The following is a 5,530-nucleotide window of genomic DNA, read 5'->3' as shown; positions in this document are numbered from 1 at the left end:
TGGTGAATTGTGTTGACCCGTGATAGGTGACACCTTGGTAAATTGTACTGTCCCGTGATAGGTGGTACGTTTACGATTTACGTTTTGGGTAAATCGTGTTGACCCGTGATAGGTGACACCTTGGTAAACTGTACTGACCCGTGATAGGTGGTACGTTTACGATTTACGTTTTTGGTAAATCGTCTTGACCCGTGATAAGTGACACCTTGGTAAACTGTACTGACCCGTGATAGGTGGTACGTTTACGATTTACTTTTTGGTAAATCGTGTTGACCCGTGATAGGTGACACCTTGGTAAACAGTATTGGTCTGTGATAGGCGGTACGTTTACGATTCACGCTTTTTCTTTTAGTAAATCGTGTTGACCCGTGATAGGTGACACCATGGTAACTGTACTGACCCGTGATAGGTGGTACATTTACGATTCCCGCTTTTTCTTTTAGTAAATCGTGTTGACCCGTGATAGGTGACACCATGGTAACTGTACTGACCCGTGATAGGTGGTACATTTACGATTCCCGCTTTTTCTTTTAGTAAATCGTGTTGACCCGTGATAGGTGACACCATGGTAACTGTACTGACCCGTGATAGGTGGTACATTTACGATTCCCGCTTTTTCTTTTAGTAAATCGTGTTGACCCGTGATAGGTGACACCATGGTAACTGTACTGACCCGTGATAGGTGGTACATTTACGATTCCCGCTTTTTCTTTGAAGTCAGGGACTTGGCCAAATGGACAAAATCGATTAGCCAATCGATTTTGTAATCAGTTTTCGAAAGTCATTTACGAAATCGATTGCCCAATCGATTGGGCCTAAGTCAGGGACTCATCCATATTCGACAAAATCGATTTGGAAATCGATTGGCCCTTAAGTCAGGGGCTCAGCTATCCTGTCAATCGATTGCCCAATCGATTGAATCAAGCCAGAGTTCAAAATTTCACTAAAAACCTTCAAGGAATCGATTTGGAAATCGATTGGTATTAAGTCAGGGGCTCAGTTATCCTGTCAATCGATTGCCAAATCGATTGATTCAGCCCAGGATTTTGTTTTCATTAAAAACCTTCACCCCAATCGATTGCCCAATCGATTGGCTCAGTGAAAATCCTCAGTTTGAGTTAGATGATTGATTTCTCATTAACTTATCCATGTCTTGATTGGTTATGTGTTAATTAGGAGATTGAGGACTTCATTTTACTTTCATTTTTAATTGGCAAAGTATTGTATGAACATTTCGCATATTGGAAATCCTGTTAAGGTGCATGCTTAGTTGAAAAGTTATTTTGGGCATTTAAAAACTTAATTGCTATGTGTTAACTGTTATTTTCTGGTTGGTGACCCTTTACAATTATTGTGAAAATCTAGGCTTTGCCCTCAGATGAGAGTCAGAACGGTCCTACCGGTTCGTACCCTACGGACGGGAATGGAGATGGGAACGCTTGACTGCAGTTACGTCAGGAGGATCTCACGGGGCGCGTGGAGATACTCAGGGTGTATAGCTTTTTGGTAGGATGATCAGATTAGGATGATGTATAGGGACTAGGTGTCCTTATTTTTGGATTGGAGTATTTTTAGTTTGGAAAACTGTATTTATACTAATATTGTCAGTTCGACTTCTTATGTGAATGGGTTCCATGTACCATTTATGGTTGTGTAAATGTTTTGGATTTATAATTGGAGAAACTTTTCCGCTGCTTGTAAATTATAATAACTCAATTATTTATCCAAAGGCATTTCATGATTTAATTCTTTGTTTGTTTTAATTACTTTAAAAAAAATATATATATATACCCTCGCTTTGAAAAACGGGGTGTTACAACAATGACTCAACTCCATCCTTAAAATCATATATATTTAGAAATACAAAGAATAGAAAATGAGAGAAACCAAAAATCACCGTCATTTTCGCTGATAACTACCGCTAACCACCGTCAATTGTGCATCATCTTCTTTTTCTTCTTTTCGGTATGCCACTTTCATGCTTGTTGTTATGTTCTCTATACTTGCTTCTATTTCATTTTTAAATAGGCTTACTTGCGTCTACATCCTTAGGATTTATTGAGTTTTGAATAGATTTGCTTTTGTTTTGAGATGATGCTGGTATGTTTTGAAATGATTTTTAGTTTGTTTTGATTTATTTTGAAATGAATTGGGTTGTCATGCTTAGTTGTTTGCAAATACAACTCCTTGGACATATAGCTATGACAGTACGCGTGACCTTGTTTTGAAAAGTTCCAAGCATGCTTAGACTTAGTCTATGCTATTCTAAAGAATCACTTTTTGCTGAAATGATTTTGACTTATTAAATCATTTATTTATTTATTTTAAAAAAACATAACCAATAAAGTATTATTTTAAAATACATTATATATATTATAATAATAAAATAATAATAATAATAATAATAATAATTATACCAAAAAAATATTTTTTAAAAAATAATTATATAAAAAAATTATTTTTAAATGGTTAATTAGATGTGATATCTTTTTAATCTTTGAGCGGTTATAACACAAGTCATACGACTTGGAGATTTTAAAAGCTCATTTTTATAACAAAAATAATAAATTTATTCTTAAACAGGTTAAATCCCTGAGTTTGTTAAACTCAAGTTGAACAACTTGATAATCTTAAAACTCTTTTTTTTTTTTAAATACTTACTCAAATCAAACTCTTTTATTTTTTCTTTCCGTCAAAACTTTTTATCACAAAACAATTTTTTTTTTAAACACAATCAATACATCCGCATTAACTAAGAACTACGTAGAGATACGTAGGAGCAAGATCGCATTCTTGTCAAGCGCATTAACAAATTTTATTTTATTTTATTTTCGTCTTTTATTTCTTAAGTACACATTTATTCCAAAATCATATTTTAAAAAATTATTATTATTATTATTATTATTATTATTCATATTTAATTATAAATATAAATGAATATACTTAAGTTAATATTAATCTTGCACAATTAATTATAGGTAACCGTATTTTTAACGGATGTCGTAGGATGTTAATACATTCCCTACGCATAATCGATTCCCGAACTCAAAATTTGGTTTCAAAATACCTTTTTTTTTTCTTTCTATTTTTAAGGGTTTCCCAATATTTTCTCTATTTTAAAATAAATTTTGGTGGCGACTCCATTGAATTCGAGAAACACTCGAAATTTTAGGCCGCGACAGCTGGCGACTCCACTAGGGATATTTAGAGAGTCAAACCTAACAAATTAATTGTGCATACTTTTTTTTTATATTTGTTTGTTTTTCATTTTTATTTTTTTTATGTGTTTATTATTTCTTAATAAGTATTAGCCGACATTATAATATTCTTTTAAGCTAGGATATCTTTAGTTTATTTTATTTATTTATTTATTTATTTATTTATTTATTTTGTATATGCCTATATGTTTTGTTAGTATTATGGAGTTATTGAATTATACTTATTCGACACCTACACTTTTACTAAGACACACACTTATAGTGAAACCTTATACCCGGGTTTGAACAAAACTTAAGCTTAGTTTCGAGATTGCGTAGTGGTAGCCTTCTGGATGTACATCTTGTTTGGTTAGCATGAAGATCTCACCTAGAGTTTGATCCTGTTGAGGTTATTGTCACTCCAAATAGTTTACCTATTGTTGTTGACAATATTTTAAAATAGGATTATTGGCTCTAGGAACTGTGTTTAGAACCATATAGCCTTCCTTGTGAGAGTTTCACTACATAAGCCAATAGACCCTTTTCATCATAAGAGTATCCATATAAGCAAAAAAAAATACCTCATACATTCATTCAAAATGTTATATATTCACAACAGTCATTCTGCATAATTGCATCCATATCTCATGACATTGTTTCTTTTGAAAAATGAATTGGCATTTTGCATCAATTTTGAAGATTGTTGGGGAATCATAAAGACCTTAGTCAAATGTAAATTAAAGTGGACAATGGGATTAAAAAAACTTTACTTTTAAAAGTTCAAGCAACCTGATTTGAAAAGTTTAAGAGACATTAACAATCAAATGAAAGCTATACAACTTGAGAGTTTCTTTCACAAATATGAGAAAATCCTAAATCTCTTGGCAGTGAATGTGCAAACGGGACCGCTCAATACTCCATTCAAAGTCTACAAGTTTATTGAATATTGAAAAATTGGTAGAAGAATTGGAGGATAAAATTGGTTGTCCTATTTAAAGAGAAGATTGAAGTACCATAGTCAATGTAGTTTTCAATTTAAATGTGATGTACTCTTTTTCTCATCAATGAAGGATTTGCTATTTTGATTTTCGATCCCCATATTTTCTTCACTAATAATTCATTCTTAAAAAAAATTTACATAAGGCTTATGATTCCCTAACATCAAACTATCATAATTAACTAATTGATTTCATCTTCATTCATATTTTAATGCATACTCATAGAAATTTTTTTTATTTATTTTTTACAAAAAAAAAAAATAAAACAAAAAAAAAAAATCAATAAAGTTGTTTCCCCCACACCCTTATCGGACTCGCACAAACTCCAAGATCATGGATGAACTCGAGCAAAACCAAGAACTGATAAGAGCAGATGTTAACCAACTTAAGGACAAGGTTGATCGAATTCTGGAAGCTATACAGGCTTCGGCAAGGAAGGAGAATACAGATGGGGATCCTCCAACTGCAAATGAAGAACACCAAACCACTCCTTCTCACCCACCGAGTTTTACCCCGACTAATCAACAATTTTGCACAACAGCTATACAATTTCCTATATATGGTCTCCCACCTAGTTATACTCCACCTGTAGTCATCAACCCCATAAACCTAAACCACTCATAACTACTCAGCTATCAACCCCCAAAACATAAAGCAATCACAAATCCCATCTCATCTGGGCTTTGTGCCACCCAAAACAATATACCCTCAGAAAATATTCCATATAATGCACCTCAAGTATGCCATTTTGATGCTAATGGGAATTGGCAACAAAAGCGAATAAAAGGCAAACGTTGGGGATGATACACAATCGAAAGAGAAATTCCATGTTTTAGAAGAGCAAATAAAAGCAATTGAGGGGCATAATGTTTATGATCTCGAAGATTTTGATATGTGTTTGGTTCCTGATGTGACTATCCCTCCAAATTCAAGGTTCTAGAGTTTGAAAAATACAAAGGCGCCACATGTCCTAAAAATCATCTGACTATGTATTGCAGGAAAATGGCTTCTCATGCTCATAACGACAAACTTCTCATTCACTTTTTCCAAGATAGTTTGAGTGGGGCATCGTTAAATTGGTATATGCATCTTGAGCGAAATCAAATTCGTTCGTGGAAAGACTTAACTGATGCTTTCTTGAGGCAATACAGGTACAACATTGACATGGACCCTAATAGGATGCAATTACAAAATTCATTGAAAAGGACAACAAAACTTTCAAAGAATATGCACACCGGTGGAGAGAAGTGGCATCACAAGTAGAACCTCATTTATCTGAAAGAGAAATGGTTGGTATGTTTATGGATACTCTCCAGTCACCTTTTTATGATAAGA

Source organism: Cicer arietinum, chromosome 6 (assembly GCF_000331145.2).
Source record: "Cicer arietinum cultivar CDC Frontier isolate Library 1 chromosome 6, Cicar.CDCFrontier_v2.0, whole genome shotgun sequence".
Classification (NCBI taxonomy): domain Eukaryota; kingdom Viridiplantae; phylum Streptophyta; class Magnoliopsida; order Fabales; family Fabaceae; genus Cicer; species Cicer arietinum.
Note: the sequence above shows the minus strand (reverse complement) of the source record.